The sequence below is a fragment of the Suricata suricatta genome, chromosome 11 (assembly GCF_006229205.1).
Source record: "Suricata suricatta isolate VVHF042 chromosome 11, meerkat_22Aug2017_6uvM2_HiC, whole genome shotgun sequence".
NCBI classification, from domain to species: domain Eukaryota; kingdom Metazoa; phylum Chordata; class Mammalia; order Carnivora; family Herpestidae; genus Suricata; species Suricata suricatta.
The window spans coordinates 84,948,526-84,963,885 of NC_043710.1; the positions used below are offsets into that span (position 1 = coordinate 84,948,526).

The 15,360-nt window shown below is 45.0% G+C and overlaps 1 long non-coding RNA gene across 1 annotated transcript; it reads right to left on the minus strand.

Annotated features, from left to right (window-relative positions):
- Positions 1-10,374: 10,374 nt before the first annotated feature.
- On the minus strand, positions 10,375-13,862 carry LOC115272716. The gene is made up of 3 exons (XR_003900417.1): positions 13,551-13,862; positions 12,100-12,174; positions 10,375-10,681 (listed from the first exon to the last, which is right to left on the minus strand). It is a non-coding gene; the product is annotated as an uncharacterized LOC115272716 (long non-coding RNA).
- Positions 13,863-15,360: the final 1,498 nt, after the last annotated feature.

Below are 15,360 nucleotides of genomic sequence, written 5' to 3' on the forward strand. Positions count from 1 at the left end.
CCATAGCAAAGAATTTGTAAGTTCTGGATTATGGGTCAATTGAAGAAGAATTGTCAGCTAAGGAAGGGTCATCCTCTGCACCCTCTCCCTTCCCTACCACACTTCATGCCTTTCCTCTCAATCACCTGGTGACTGAGGTGCTTCTCTCCAGCCACCCCTTCTCTCCTTTTGTCCCTAGGCCCTTTCCTCATTTCGCCACCTGCTCCCAGCTACACTTTGCCTTTCCCCCAGGCCTCCAATTCCCCAGTTATTTCTCCATCCCACTTTCATCAAAACTAGGCTGCTCTATTCTCCATTTCCTGAGGGCTACATTCCTAAGAATCTGCAGTCTGTTGTGATGGGCTCCCAGAACTCTTAAGTGCCCCACCTGTGTACCAGGAGAAAAAGAAAGCAGGTGACAAAGGAGCAAATGGCCCCAGGCTACTCTGTCTCAGTGAGACTGCCCTCAAAACTTGGAAGGCAATTGCTTCAGCTCACATTTAAAGGGTCATTAATAAACAGGAATAGTTTCAGAGCAGAGTATTCTGACATAGGCTCATTAATATGAACAAATCTTTAAAGAGAGTCACCAGGGCAATGAGCACTAAGAAAACTGTCATCTAAGAGAAAATTCAGGGAATTAGAAATGTTTAACGTGGAAAAGAAGAGACTTAAGAGACCAAATATCACACAGGCAGAGGTATTTGCCACAAGGTTTTGAGCCCACTGAGTGAAGTAGGAAGAATATTTGAGTTACGGAAAGGCAGGTTTCAGCTTCATGTAAGAAAAATCTCCTAAGTTAGTAGTGTCTACTGGTGAAAAGGATAAGTCTGCGAGGTCAGAAGCTTGTGCTTTGCTGAAGATAATCAAGTCAAGGATAACTAGTTCCACTGAGGAATTATCCTTGAAGAGGGAACTTTGTCCTATGACCATCCATTAAACCCTTTCTGTTGATGAGCACTGGGCTAGGTTCTGGGGCTGTGAAGCTGACTAAGGGATGGTTTTAGTAGGATAGGAAAAAGATATCAACAGGTAACAACATTGCAAGTAACTTTCATGTCACTGGCCTCACCAGCAAAAGAATAAAGACTCCACTTACTCTCTGTCTTCTTAATAGAAGTAGAGTTGACACACATTGTTACATTAGTTTCTGGTGTACAACATAGTGATTTGACGTCTTACCTTTGTCATACCTTAGGCAAGACTACAGTTACTCTTTACACAGTAAAATTATTTCAATAGCAACCCCTACCTGCTTATGTTCCAGGAATTAGCCTCCTTTAAAGTGTCTCTCCAGTTATTTCTCAGTCTCCTAGAATAAAGTCTTCTTATCTGGCCAACAAGTGAAAGGAGAGGCTTAAGGACAGAAAACCATGGCAATCATTATAGAGTGAGCTACAGAATTATAATCACAGCTGGGGTGGGAAACCGTTTTGGAATTTGGTTTAGGATTGGAAGCCTCCGGATGAGGCCAATCAGGAGACTTGGAGGCTGGAAAAACCAAGTCCAATTTTAGTGGCTGAATAGATACATTTGCTAAACTTAAAATGAAAGCACCAGTTATTTTACCAAGAAAGTGGGTTTATTTGAGAAATGCAGAAGAATTGCAATTTGGGACATGCAAGCCATGGCAAAATCATAGGCAAGTCAGGAGAACAAAGGAGAGAAACACTACGTCATAGAGGAAAGGAAGAAGCTGGGAGGCACTGCTTTGAATGAAAGTCTGTGGGAGGGAAATGAGAATCCAGGGAGGTGATGGTTCCCACTGGCTGAGCTGGGTCAGTTTCTCATTGGCTGGGCCAATGGGAAAAAATCTTCCTCCTGCTGGGGTAGTAAAGTAAGCATTTTCTTATTGGAAAAATCAAACTATGCTTCTTCTGTTGCCCTGTCAGGTGTGAGGGTTCCCCCTTTCGACTTCCCAACTCTTACTTTTTTTAACTTTTTTTTTTGAGAAAGAGAGAGAGAGAGAGAGAGAGAGAGAGAGAGAGAGAGAGAGAGAGAGAGGACACTACAAAGCAAGTGCAAGAGGAGGAAGGGGCAGAGAGAGAATCTTAAGCAGGTTCCACACCCAGCATGGAGCCTGACATGGGCTCAACTCTACAATGTTAAGATCATGACCTGAGCTGAACTCAAGAGTCGGACACTTAACCTACTGAACCACCCAAACACCCCAAATTTACTGAATATTGTTTTTCTTTTTTTAAGTAGGCTTCATGCCCAATGTGGAGCCCAATGTGGACCTTGAACTCACAATCCTGAGACCAACACCTGAACTAAGATCAAGAGCCAGATGCTTAACTCAGGTGCCTGAGCCACCCAGGTGCCCCTCTGACTCCCTGTAAAATGAGGTTTCCTTCCATTAGTTTCACACAGTTTTGATCTGCAGTCAGGCACAGTACCTAAATCCCAACCTTAAAGGACCTGGTTTGTGCAGAAAACTCGGCCAAAAATGTTGCAATCACAGGGGGAGACGTTTGGAAGTGGGAAAGGCACCTGTACATGATAAGTTATGTATAACAGGTTGTTTCCAAACCAAGGACTGTCATGCACCTGTCCGTTCAATCCTCAGATTCCTCCTTTGTGTCCTTCTTAACAGCCAACAGGGAAGAAACTGACGCCAGGCTGGTAATGACGGTTGCAGAAGGAGATGAAGGGAACAGACCCTGTCTGAAGGCCCAAGATAATGAGGACCACTCTCTGACCACAGCAGAACTGGCCAGAGACCAAGGAAGTCTGCTGTTTGAGGTTGTTCCTGGTGGCTCAGTCACATGAGTTAACAGCTGAAAAGTCAGAAGAGTCCTCTGCAGGCTTTTCTTTATGCATGAGAGAGACTGGAGGCGATTTAGGGAGACAGACCGGCCTGTGCTACCAATCCTAAGCTAATGAAACTCAGTGGTTAACACAATCTCCTTACCCTTGCCCCCTCCACATGGCTCTCATCGGCATTTGCTCACATACCCAGCTCAAACAAGAGCCAAAAAGGTCAACATCACCTCTGCTAGCCCAATTTCCTTTCTAGTTCCAGCATGTCTCCTGGGTCAAGACCCTAACCCAGTACAGATGGGATTCCTTCAGCAGAAGTGACCCTGAGGTTCCCTACTGATCCTGAGGTAGAATTTTATTTTACTGTTTACAGTGCAAACAGGATGCCACATACTTCAAGCACAGCAGAATTAATAAACCTCACGGAAATGCCAAGAAGTCCTCGAGGGGGAAAAACAGCCTTGATTCCAGAGAAAAGGAAAAATTGTAATAATGATACTACCCCAAAGAAACCACTTAAAGGAGTCAGATGATTTTCTAACACAGAGAGACTAAAGTAAAACACCATGAGCTAGAATGAGTGCCAAAAGGAGGTCCCTTGAAATAGTCAATATTGCAACATTAATATCCAGATGGTTCTCCACGGCAGGCAAACTCTATCTGAGAAGGAAGTGGGTAGGAGGGAGGGTGAGAGAGGCAACATTCACACCAAGCGAGGAAAGGGAAATGTGCATTTAATTTTAAACTGTCCTCCCGGGCTCCCCACTGCTTAAGCCCACCAGAGAAAGAGGAAAGGAAAATAGGAACATTGTGCCGTGTGTGTGTGTGTGTGTGTGTGTGTGTGTGTGTGTGTGTATGTTCCCTATGGTAGTTCCCACGTGTGACCTCAGGGCAGTGTTTTCCAAGGGGAGTCCTACCCAACACTAGTTCTTGTTCTTTGAGATGCTGATATGTGTTACTGCTGAGGGAAAAGGGGGAGGAATGTCCTGTGATCAAACTATTTTGCAAATACTGGGTTTTTCAAAATTGTAAATGTTTGCTTGCTGTGGGGTTTCTGGACTGCTTTAGCCAGCTGACGTACACTGTAGCTTTCCAAACAGGGAAATAGGTGGCATTTCTCAAGTTTAGATGATCGGATATTTCTCATGGAATACCTTCATGACCTAGAAAGTGCTGCCTTGGAGATGCCTCTTACACCTGTATCTAATTTGCCGTTCAGTCTTGAAATCTGTCTCAGATTTGTCTTTTTCTTCTACTCAAACCCCCAGTGCTCAGCCTCCGGGGTGGGCTGCCCCGGTGAGATTCTCCTCCCCGAATTCTATTCTGTGCACTACCCACTGCCTTGTCGCTACCAAACCTAGTCTAACTCCCCCGTTTGCCTCTGAGATCCCACAAAATCTGCACCAATGTGCCTTGCCGGTACTCTTACCCAAAGGAGTTGGGTAGATAGTGCATGCTCGCTACATGTATAGAACTCTTCTAAGCACTTACATTATTAGCTCACCTGATACTTCTCCATGACCTCACGAAGTAGGCACTTTCTTTTGCAGTTTGTCAAATGGGAAAACCAAGATACAGAGAAGTTCAGTGACTAGCCTGCAGTCACGTGGCAAATAAGCAGCTGAGCTACACAATGAAGTTCCGCTGTCCGATTGCAAAACTGGGGCTCGTGGCCACCACTCTGACAGCCTCCCACCTGCCTTGCTTCTACTTTCTCACAGAGGTTCCCAGCCCAGAATGCCCCCCTGGTCCCTTCCTCATTCCACGGCAAAACAGTGATGACACTGTCAGACGTTGGGACTCTAGAAAGCCCTGGGAAGAAGTTTGGACTTTGTCCTGAGGGCAATAGGGAGCCATTACAGGATTTAGGAAGGTGTGTGCAGGATTAGATTTGTGCTGGTGATAGCTCTCTCTAAAGACACAGTGCAAAATAGATAGGGTTAAATTTGACAAAATCAAAGAAGGACAGAGAATGAGGGTAACACACAAAATATCTAAGTGAATAAATTATTTTATCTCTCACCACCTTCTTAAGATTGTATTTTTAAGTAACCTCTATACCCAACATGGGCCTCGAACTCACAACCCCAAGATCAAGAATCACATGCTCCACTGACTGAGCCAGCCAGGCACCCCTGAAACTGATTATTGCTAACGTGACAATCTCCTGGGGCGCTTGAGTGGCTCAGTTGTTTGAGTGTCCACCTCTTGGTTTTGGCTCAGTTTATGATCCCAGGGTGGTGGGATTGCGCTCTGAGTTAGGCCCCATGCTGAGGGTGGAGTGTACTTAAGATTCTCTCTCTCTCTCTCTCTCTCTCTCTCTCTCTGCCCCTCTTCCTCATGCACTCTCTTTCTCAAATTAAAAACAAAGCAAAGTAATAAAATATAAAGTGCTACTTTTTTAACACTTCAAAATTGAGCCTTACTGCACCTCCTGAGTGTTTTTATACTATTTTTTAAATGTTTATTTCTGAGGGAGAGAGAGAAGGGGAGAGGCAAAGAGAAAGGGAGACGGGGATCTGAAGCAGGCTCCAACCTGAGAGTAGAGAGCCCAGTGTGGGGCCTGAACCCAAGAACCAAGATATCATGACCTGAGCCGAAGTTGGATGCTTAATTGATTGAGCCACCCAGGTTCCCCCTATACTATTTCCTAACCTTTTCTCTGCCCTCAAAATAGTCCATAATGGTTTTTAAATTGACTGGAAGGGAGCAGATTGGATGCAGAAAGCCTGTAAGGAGGCTGTTGCAGGTAAGCTACCTGGGGAGGCTTCATGGCATCCTGAACCAAGTCAGAGGCAAGGAAGAGACAGATGAGTGGTCAAATTTGAGAACAGAGAAAGAAGAACCGAGAGTCAAACTCAGTATTTAGGTTGGAAAATTAGATGTTGTGCCTCGCTCTCATTGCCCTGTGCGGGAATGTGTCCACCAGTCTCCTGGCCAGGCTGCCTGGCTCCCAGCTTTTCAACATCAATGCTATTGTCAACACACTGACAGCCTTATCTTTACCAAATGAAGAGTCAACTAGGGATATTTACAAAGCATCCTATTACTATTTTTCTTTTTCACTGGCATCTTAACTTACTAGGAGGCACATGTTGTGTACCAGGCACAGTACAGGGAAGTAGACACAGAAGATGGAGACATGGATAAAAGTACATGAAAATAGTTCTCTCAAAAAAAAAATCTGCTCCACTGATAGCCTGGAAGGCCAGTGGGATGCATAGATGGTTGACTACTTATGATTTAAGGCAAAAAGTTCTCTCTCCCATGGATGCACAATCCACCATTTGAGAATTTGCAGACCTCCAAATAGGAGATCCTGGAGCTCATATAATCAGACACTTTAATTTTTCATAGGCGAAAAGTGAGCTCAGAGAGATTCTGTGACTTGTTCAGCATCATGCAGCCTATTTCTGGACACAGATTTAGAGTCCCTGAATTCTCCTGATCTCCCCCCTCTCTCTAGAATCTTCTTGGATAACAGAAATACCAGAAGGAAGGAGATACAATACCTTAACATTCCCAGGACCTTTGAGTGAATTCCTGAGAGGCTTTCTTTTGTTCCTCATAGAAGGATGGCACAAGATGCTTTGCTTAAGAGGCCACCTATACCTCACCGTAAGAATTCCTTTCTCCACAGCAAGCTCCTGGATCCTCTTCAGATTGCAAAGTGGTATTGTCCTCAGAGACACCACTGATGCCAATGTTCAACTATTTGGGGAACAATCTTTTAAATATCCAGGGGGTCAGCTATGCCTTTGTCCAAACAGATGGGCCCCAAGTCATTGAATCATCAATCTTTAGCAAGATGAATCTCTTACCTAGTCCAGCTCTCTGTCTCAAGATAAGATTTATTATCCCAATTTTACAGATAAGGGCCTGAGTCCCAGAGAAGTTAACCAACTTGCCCAAGGTCATAACATTAGTAATTAGAACAGTCACTTAAGGCTATTACCTACTTAGAACCCTAGTGGCATAGAATGCCCGTGCTGGAAGTGATCTTATAAATACAGTGACCATATTTTCAGAACCCAAAACTGGGACATTCAGCTTGAGAAACCAAAGTGCAGTGAACAGATTCTTTGAATTGGTGCTGCCCCAGAAAAAAAGGATTTATGGCTGTGGTTCTTAGAGATCAAGTCCGAGCCCCTTCATTTCATAGTTAGTTGAGGCGACTGAAGGCCAGAGAGGCTAAATGACTTGCCGGAGGTCGTAGGCAGAAATGTTTTCTGTTTTCTCAACTCTGAAGGTTGAGTCAACAGGGTGTGGGTAGGGGAGGACAAAAAGGGGCCATTGTTGCTGGCTGCTTTTCCTCAAGCGGACTGACCTATCGCCACAGTGCCTGCTTTAATCCTCAGTGGGCGTGTCCATCCTGTAAACACCAGAGGAATAACACTTGAAGCCAGATACAGCTCAGGGTCTTGAGCTCTTGCAGACCTGGGCAGCTAGGCAAAAAGAATCTGGAAAACTAAAAATACTTCTCCTTCAGGAGGGTCGCATTTTGTAGAAAGTAGACATTTTCTAGGGTTTTTTTTTTTTCCAGAACCCGGACGTTAAAATGACAAGATATAAACAAATGACCTCTATGACTTTCTAAATGCTAGTGTAAATCAAAAAAACAAGTCTAACTGACAAGTACTTAATAAGGATCTACGTAAGCCCCATAATGAGCCAGGCCCTATAAATATTTATTATTAAATCTTCAATATGCCCCTAACCCCTGCTTCGTGCACTGTTTGACCTCATTTTATATTTAGTAGGAGAAGAGAGACTAAAAGAATTAGCTCAAGGGCTCTGGGTGAGTCTGTGCCTTTGGCCTAGAGGACCTGATCTCTAGATCGACACTCTTTCCCATATTAAAAACTGCATTTCATAGTGTCCCTTTAACACTGCAGCCATCCAAATTAGGACTCCAAGTAGCAGATGGAATCCTTCCAACTGTCAGCCTAACCTCTCCTCTATGCAAATGCAGAACTACTCTGCTGATAGAGAAATTGCTTCCCGGAAAACCAATTTCCTCCTTATTGTCCTGCAGGCTACTGAGAGACACCCTGCTGGGTGGGTGGGCTCCCAGCCTGCTTATCCCCCCCAAGAGAGTGACATTGCAGAGAACATGTTGCTGAGGCTGAGATTTTGAAGCTGTGTTTGAATGAGAGTTGTGTTCCCAAGTCCCCCATTTAGAAATTGTTTTCCTGATGCTTATTTTCCATTGGTCTGGTTGCTTTGCACCCTCCATGGCCTGGAGCTAAGCGTTCACAAAGCCTCACTGCCCACGATACCCCCGCTATTGTCCAGGCTCAACAATTATTTCATTCATTACTTCGTTCATTCATTTCCTCTAAATTTGTTTCCAAAGAACCGTAAAACCTGCCATTCAAGCCCACCCTCCTTTCCACTGGCAGAGAATCAAGATGGGAGGTGAATGGCCAGACTCTACAATATGCTCCCCAACATTCTGTCCAAATTAGGGCACTTTTCTACGTCCATTCTCTCCCACCTCCAATCCTGCCTTGGATGAAAGCAAGTGACAGCGAACTTGAGAAGAGCTAATAAAAACCTGATCTCTCTGATAGCATCTTCTTTAATTATTTAAAGAAAGGGACAGCCTATTTAAAAACCCTTCCTGTTCCAGTTCTTTTGTTAAAACTCTCTTCAAGTCAGTGACAGGTTGTGGAGTGAGAGAAGGAGGGGTCTGGACTCGCAGAGAGAATACAGCAGGGAAGACGCTTTCTAGATGTAAAAAGGACAATGTGAAAGACCCCTTCTTTAGAAGAAAGTTATGTCCACCTCTTACTTGCCAGTCAAAAATTTCAAATGTCAGAAAAGACATCTTACAGATTTTTTTTTTTAACTGGGAACTCTCAGTCTGGGATAGAGTCTAACCTCATAGATTTTAATTTTTTTTAAGTAGGCTCCACACCAAAAGTGGGGCTTGAACTTGTAAGAATGCATGTCTGATTCAGGCTTCCCCTTCTGACCTTGAAGACCAGCTAACACCATTAACATTTATGGAGGCGGGCCTAAAGATGGAGGTTAAGACTAGTCACACCCTACATGAGGGGCCTGGGCCCACTCTGTGATTGGTCAATACTTTAAATGTTGTGATTGGCTCCCACTAGAAGTATCGATGTATGATTAAAGTTACTGTCAGTATTGATGGGGGGTGGGGAATGGATCGCTATCACTGTGTTGCCATTTCCTGTACCACCCCCTTCCTTAAAAAGCCCCTACACCGCCATGTTCGGGGCTTACTCGCCCCGTGGATCTATTGTGTTGTTGGAGTTTGTGAGCCCATGCTTATAAGCCCGTAATAAAACTGTCCTTTGCTTTTGCATGCGTGATTCCGTCTCCCTGGTGGTCTCTGGTTTTTGGGGCTATATTGGAAACTTGAGTATTTCAAACTCATGACCTTGAGATCAAGAGTTGCATGCTGGGGTGCCTGTATGGCTCAGCTCATAAAAATGACTCTTGATTTCAGCTAAGGTCATGATCTTGCAGTTCATGAGTTTGAGCTCTGCATTGGGCTCAGTGCTGGTGGTGTGGAGGCTGCTTGGGATTCTCTTTGCTTCTCTGTTTGCTTCTCTCTCTGTCCCTATCCAGTTCGTGCTTGCTCTCCCTCTCTCTCAAAATAAATAAATAAACTTAAAGGAAAAAAAAGAGTTGCATGCTCTACCAACTAAGCCTGCCAGGCACTGCCCCTACCCTTGTAGATTTGTGAAGAGCAGATTTGAAAGGCCAAGAACTAGTCAGTCCAAGCTTCTACAGGAATTGCTGGTGCCTGTGAATGCAGTACAGTGAGCATGAGCTTTAGAGCTTAAGGACTGGCTATGCCACTTTCTAGTGATGTGACCTGGGATGAGTTCCTGGTTATCTCCTCTAATTTTTTATTTCCTCATCAGTCAAGCAGACATCAGAATAGCTACCCTGCAGCAGTGATTAGAGGTTGAAATAGAAATGCGGGACGCATGTAAGAGTTTAGGAGGGGGACCTGATACACAGTAATCAGCAATAAATGTGATCCTAGCAATGACTCAGGCACTTAAGGAACTGAGAAGAAACCAAGTCAACAGAGTCACTAACCGGACTTTCTAACATTGTTTCTGGTGAGTGTGTCCCCTTCCTGGACTTCAAACTCCAGAACATGCATTTGAGTTTCTCATGTAAATGTAATAGATATGTACTGAATTAGGATTAGACACTCCATTCCTTGGAATGTCTGAGTCTTTGAATTAGAGGTCACAAAAGGAAATTGGGATGCAAAGTGGACACTGGGAGGGAGGGAAGGAAGTTGTGGGCAGAGCTGTGGTGTCAGTATACATGGGGGGTTTGGGAATCAGTTGCTGTCTCCTTAAAAGAGGCAGTTACTAGGTGGAGGGAAGAGAGAAGAGGCTAATGGAGAGGGGCTCAGACAGAGGAATCAGAGACAGAAGAATGAACAGAGAGGAGAAGAAAACAGAAGCAAGCTACCCAGTCTGATCCAATGCTGCTTCTGGGCGTTTCCCGTCTCATCCCTGTTCAGAACCTTGTGTTTGCATAAGACCAATGTCAGCAATCTGCAAGAAGCGCCTGTCTGGGAAAGGCAACATCCAGGTAGTGTGGAAATAAGATTAATTTTATTTAATAACACCTGGACAGAGCTTACCATGCACTAGGCATGGGTATTTTATTATCCCTATTTTACAGCTGGAAAAGCTGAAGCCTTGTCATAATAACTACATTTTATTAGTCTCTCTGATGTGGCAGGGTCTTGAAACATCTTGAACACAGTTCTCAGAACTATATTAAACCGAGTTATTATTATTTGTCCTGCAAAGGAAGAGACAGCAGTTGGTGGAGCTTGAGCGACTCTCTTGCAGTCATGCAGACACTGAGTGGTCAGATTCCGCTGCGCGGCAGGACGTCCGTCCTGGGTCTCCAACACATGCTTCACCCTCGGAAGCTTAGATGGGAAGAGGGATAACCATGTAAGACAGACACAAGTGTCGTAAAAGTGTTATGAGAATTTCATAGAGTCTTTCTTTCCCACCACCACTGCCTTATAGGATTGAAGCTCCCATATTGCTGTGGATGGGCTGGAAATAACCAGATTTACAGAAAAACTTGAAGTGAGACCCCCCTCTCTCCACACAAAAAGTACCCTGAGTCCTGGAGGTTTAATGACAGATCTGACATTCCATTTCATGACTGCCAGCCCTTGACCCCTGTCCCTTCATTCCCCACTTCCCAGACTTTCTCTGCCTTTACTCTTCCTTTATGTCCTTGAGTCGATGTGATTACAACCTAATCATCTCTGGGAAGGGAAGGGATCTCTGGATCTTTGGAAGGAGAGGGATGGCTGGAAAAGGTGAGAAGCAAAGGGAAGCTGCGGACCCGGAGGGTAAGGCTCCGAGGCCTCCTTCCCTGGGAAGTCCAACCCAGGCAGAGTGAGGCCACCACTCATGTTCTGAGAGCAAACTATGCATTGTGGTTTCCAGGGACTGCACCGACAGGTGTCTTCTCCAGGGTCAGGAAACTCTGCAGTTGTGGGGCAGGAAGAACAAGAGTTTGGCCCATGCTTTGAGGCCTTGCGCTTTGTCCATTTTGAAGAGGCTGAGCCAAACCTGGCTGAACAGGTTAGTGCTGGGGCGGAGCCCTGAGACTACCCTGGCTCAGGCCAGTTGGCACCTACAACAGCCAGAATGCAACTATAAATCACGTCTGCCCTGCCATTTACATTCCGTTCCTCCAGCAGAGAGGTGCTTGGGTTATTATAGGCGGGACAGGGAGCATCTCAGCCAATGCTTGGGGAGGGTGAATTCAGATGCTGGGAAAAAAGACAGCACACAGCAGCAGGTGGGGAGTAAGCAGGGAGTAACCAGTCTGGGACAATTGCCTAGAATAAACACTATTGTCTGCCACAGGCTTTTCTGTGCCAGCCTGGGCCTGCTGAGCTGACCGCGTTTAAAGGGCCAGTTGCTGGGCTAACAGAGGCAACCTGAAATCAGTCCTGGAGGAGCAGGTTGTAGCAATGAACCTGAGGTTCATTACAGGATATGAAGACAGAGGCAAGGGGCTCATGGGAGCAGGAATGGGTCAAAAGATGGGAAGTAAGTCGGAAGGTAGAAAATGGTCATGGATGCAGGCTGGGAATAGGCTGGGTAACAGTTCATTCTGACCAAAAGCTGGAGGCCTGGTGTCAGTTCAGATTGGCTGGTTTAAAAGAATGAGACCTGAACAGAAACTTAGCAGCCTCTCTCTCTCTCTAGGTATCTGGGGATGAATCTGCCGTATACTCACTGCTTTCTCGTGTCCTGAAACTCACCGGCTGCTGGCAGCCCTGCTCAGTTTGTCCCCATGATGTCTTTCGTTGTTACCTACCTTCCAAGTGCGATACTTCTCTGGTGTGGGAAACTGACATCTTCTAGTAAGATCTGTACTCCTTTGAAGCCCAAACTGCAAAGACAGAAAGGTTTAACCATATTAAAATCCACACTCTACCTTCATTTTACCAGTAGTGATGTAATCCATCTCCTGTTTCAAGAAGAAGATATATGATCTCCTTCTCCTCCCTTTGGACACTGAGTATTAGGGAACTACTACCTGAATTAAAGGCCAACTGACAGGGGTGCTGGGGTCACCTAGAAACAGACCTGTAGGGGAGCACCTGCCTGGCTCAGTTGGTTAAGTGATTGACTTCAGTTCTGGTCATGATCTCGCAGTTTGTGAGTTCAAGCCCTGCATCAGGCTCTGTGCTGACGGCTGAGAGCCTGGAGCCTGCCTCCGATTCTGTGACTCCCTCTTTCTGCCCCTCCCCCACTCACACTCTCTCTCCTTCTCTCTCTCTCTCTCTCTCTCTCTCTCCCTCTCAAAAAAAAATGAACAAACATTAAAAAGGAAAGAAAGAAAGAGAAAGAAACAGACCTGTAGGAAATGTGCCTTCCAGATCAGAGTCAGGTTGATTGCTCTCCCAGGTAACTGACCCCACCCATCCCTGTCCCCATGACATTTTAATTCAGGAATGGTAAATTGGGATCTCCTTTAGCAAAACTCTTTTTTGGCCACAGTCGGAGTTAGGTGGGAATATATCTGGAGGAAAGAGGGGGTGTTCTCTGAAGGAGAACCAAGGAGATCTATTTGTATTAAAAGAGAGAGAAAGAAAGAAAGAAAAAGAGAGAAAGGAAGAAAGAAAGAAGTGAAGGAAAGATGGGAAGAAGGAAGAAAGAAGAAAAGAAGGAAAGAAGAAAATAAGGAAGAAAGGGAGAATGAATGAAAGAAAGAAAAAACAGAAAAAGAAAAAAGAAAGGGAGAAACAGAATGAAAGAAAGAGAAAGGAGAAAGAAGTGAAGGAAGGATGGAAAAAAGGAAAAAAGAAGGAAAGAAGAAAAGAAGGAAGGAAGAAAGGGAGGAAGAAAGGAAGAAAGAAAGTAGGTTAAGAAAGACAAGCATGTGATGGAGAAGAATAAGGAATAATAAAGCAGCGGTAATGGCTGTGCCCCATGATTACAACTTGTCTACCTTTTCCCAAGTTGCTTCTTTCACTTGAGAGTCAGTTATAGATGAATAGGAACTAAATCAGGCAGAAAGCGTGGGGAAGCAGTGGGGGTGGGTTGCGGTTGAGGCAGTTTGACTATACCTCCTTTTATGTACTTCCCAGCCAAAGACCCATTGATAAAACCCTTTATGATTCCTTTTCACATATTAGAAAATGACCTGCTCTCCTGTCCTAATGCAGCGACTGCTTCCTTAACATTTCCTCCTGTGATGTCAATGCATTATAAGAAAAGCACCCTGAATGTATGTTTGTGTTTTCCTTGAAGGCAAGGGCTCACCTGCCTAGCCGGATACGTGGCATACAAGCAATTGATAAGCTTTTCTAACTTGAAGACTTTCCCTTGCTCCCTGGGCTCCTTTAATTTGGTTTCACAGTAGCCTCTGTTATGACATTCCTTGGCTGATCCTTCAAATCACCATTGCCATGTCTAATCCGGAAGCCGGCGGCAGGAGGAGTAAACCTTTTCCTAGTTTCCCATCTACTAAGGTAGGGCACTGCCAGTGCTGGGCTGTGTACTAAGACAAGGCAAAGCAGCTTCAGAGTTTTTTGCTGGAAGTTCACAGAGAAGCAGCTTCCTAAAGGACACACATGCCAATTGTTGTACTAATATATTGCGCCAAAAGAGAGAAACTGAATCTGGTGTTTGATGCCCAAAGAGGTTTTGGGAAAAGTTTTTGCTGCCAGAACTGGGACTTTCCTTGAGGATAGACTCAGCCAATCAGAGATTTTTCTGATGATGTAATGCTCTGCAAACAAGTTTTATTGGTGGGAAAGCTCTTAGGTGTTGTGAGGGTGTAGAGTTTCCACTGCAGCATGGGGAAAATTGTCTGTGGCTTCATTTAAGGTTCTCCTGAATTCCATTGTGCTTATATTTCCAACCAAGCTGAGCTTGTATTTGGCAGTTGTAAAAAATTGGGAAATCAAGGAACTTTCTTTCCTTCTGAAGTCAAAAGCTACTGCTTTTGCTCTGCTATTTTGCTGTCCATCTATTTGACAAGGGGCCTTAGGAAGCTGACCAGCAAGTATCAGTACACAAATAGTGGGTAGGAAATGATTCCACCACAGGTCAGATTGTGGAAAGAAATCTTTGGGGTGAAAAGGACGTTATGCAGGCATATATTTCCATCTGATGAATTCACAGGCACACACATGCCTTAAGTCCGTTCTGCACAGAGATGCAGCACTAAAAATAGCTCAGAGCTTATTTCCCTCCTTTCCAATGTATCGTCCCCAGCTCTAGTGCCTTTCCTCCCCCAGACAGAGCCCCTGCAGTCTGCCAGTCTGGGCTGGAATTAGCACACCAGTGTCTGTGAGACTCGGCCTCCCTGCTGGTGGAGGCTGATGCGGGGACAGCTCAGCTCTAGCTGCAGTTGTGTGGCCCCTGGTCACCTCTGTCCAGGAGGTTGGGAGCGTCACCCTTGACCACATAATGAAACGATGTCATCGACTGACTCACTCTCTCTGTTGCTGCAGACAGCAAGCTGTTCCTGCCTCACCACCTCTCCACCACACCACAGCCTTTGCCTCTGGATAATGGGTCCCACCCGCACCTCTCCAGGAAACCTCAGGGGAGCCCTACCTAGTTTCAGTCCTTCAAACCCTTTAGGAGATTCCTCTTCCCCAGCTTTTATCTTTGCCAGCCTTCTTCCCAAATATGTGGCACTTAATTGTGGCTGTCTCAAACTGTGTTAGTGGTTCATGAATATGTTTGTGTATTTCAGCTCTTTGAGCTTCTATGTACCAACTGTATTTACTGCCTCTGACCCCTGTAATAGTTAGAAATGTCACTGAGCTTGGACTTGAATGCCCTAGGAATAAAAGTTGGGATCATAACACTTTCTTTGCAGGGGTTTTATAAGATTAAATGAGATTGCATATACCTGGCACAGGGTAGGAGTGTGGTACATATTAGTTGAATCTGAACCTTAGAATGTAAATTCCACACATTCCCCCTTCTCCTACATACATTTTTCTATTTTCCCCAGCACCTAGTCCTCTCAAAATAGGGACATGAATTTTTTTTTTTTATTTGGGGGCAGTTGGGTGACTCAGTCCATTAAGCGTTCAACTTCGGCTCAGATCATGAT